The following is a 2,142-nucleotide window of genomic DNA, read 5'->3' on the forward strand; positions in this document are numbered from 1 at the left end:
CACACGTGCTCTTAAGATTTAACAATTCATGCTAATTTGAATATATTTGTATATTCAAATGGAAATATTTTTGTAGTAGTCAAAACACTTACACACATTTGCCAGCTTTAGAGAACATTAAACATATGTCACGACTTCATCTCAAAAACAAAAAATATGTCTGTATGGTATACATTATTTTGGCTCCACTGTATCTAATAATAAATTTGCATTCAAAACTATCCATTGGTGTGTCTTTTGACAGTTTTTAACATTTGTTTCAGCTTGACAGCAATTTAGGATAAGCGTAATGTTATCAATGGTTCGATATATCACACTGACAATGATAATGCAGAAACTACTACAATTTGAGTCGTTCATGAGGTGCCGTGGTTCAAAATCTCTTCATTGTTAATATGTTACACAACCAAAGAAAAAGTTGTTTGTGCAGAAGCAGTAAGGCTTGACATACAATGTTACAACATGCCTTTTATGAATACCTTCATTTTATCACCTGATATTGTTATTTGCCAACACATGTCCGGGATATACATGTGTTTTTTTTATTTTCACATTCTAACTGTATTGAATATCTTAGACATATGTCGTTATATCTTTGTTAAGTGTAACATGCGATTGTGAAATGGTCGACAAGTTGACGAAAATAGATAAAAAAAAATACTCAAACTAAAATAATCAACTGAGAAAAATAATCAGCTGAAGTTGAAAATGGAATTATTTACAATTTGAAATCTTTGTTCTGTAAGCGCAATATGTTTGAGCATTTTTTTTTAAATCAGTGAGCAGAAGGGACCGTTACAATATTTAGAGTTATATCTACCTGGAATGACAACCCATTTTTATATGAGTATCATGTGTTGCAATGTATCACATGCCTGCATTCCTATATGAACATGCAACAATTCTGTTATTATTGCACAGGTTTCTCTTGTTGTGTTAAATCGTAAAATTGTTCACTGTCACAAACAATAAGGGATAGATGAAGAACATAAATTAACCACCGAAAAAGAATGGTCACACCAAAAACTAACACTTAGGAGAATCAAGAAGAAGCAGTGATGAAACAATCCCAGTAGCTGATCCGCTATTCACTGGAGAAGATGGTAGATGTTACGAAAGTTTGCACGTGAGTATATGGAAGGAACGTGGCATTATTTGAAACATTTGTCAAGGTGACACTGTGGGTATAGTCAATGAGTAAACATATAAATCATGGTATGTATTAACGAAAACAATTTTTTGAGACATATCAGGGTGATTTACTGATGAAGCGAGCAATGCGATGTTCATACTTATTATAAAGAACAAAACATTTTTTTAAATGTTAACGAGTGTTTTAATAATAAACAATACAGCAGCTTCAAAGCTGACGTTAACTCCCAGCAAAAGTTTAATGTTGCATATAAACCATGGTTATATGTTTTTCAATATTCATCAACAAACTACCTTTCTTATGTAAGTATTACTTATCAATGCCCTACCAATGATAACATTCCAGTCAAATGATTAATTAAGATAAACTTTATTTCATTACATGACAACATGCGAATAATACATACATATTAATACATAGCAAAGTATACAGAGGAATTGGAATTGGAAACAAGTTAAACAACGTATATAAATCTTATAAAAAAATAAAACTTATATAAATCATTTTGATTAATTGATGGCCGATATACATGGAAAGTATTTAACGTTATCAAATGCGTTAGGCTAATTCTGTTTATTTAGGTACAACTATTGCAATGGATATGTGCCAAACACTATTTCTTGTTTCTTGCTTGATATTTATAAAGGATATATTTCAAATTCAATTCATTTGGGTGTGATGATATATGCACGATATCTTGCTCTCTGTATTTACTAAGTGAATGATACGATTCTCTCAATGTCATGAACACAGTTAGAGGTCTGTCATTCTTAGCGCTTCCAAATGTCTATAAAGCACGCAGTTACAGTCAAACTCAAGAAGTATTCATAACCTTATATCAACACAGCCAAATCAAATATGCCCCTTTGTGATAAGTAAATGTCGATACTGATTCCTGGATATTTGATTGTGAAATCACATACTATGAATGTATACTGTTTCGAAATGTTGATTTCTTCTTAAATACTCATTTAGAGTATTAGCAAACT

This window comes from Ylistrum balloti, unplaced genomic scaffold, assembly GCF_031769215.1.
Source record: "Ylistrum balloti isolate Yb309-2 unplaced genomic scaffold, AGI_CSIRO_Ybal_v1 Utg370124, whole genome shotgun sequence".
NCBI classification, from domain to species: Eukaryota; Metazoa; Mollusca; class Bivalvia; order Pectinida; family Pectinidae; genus Ylistrum; species Ylistrum balloti.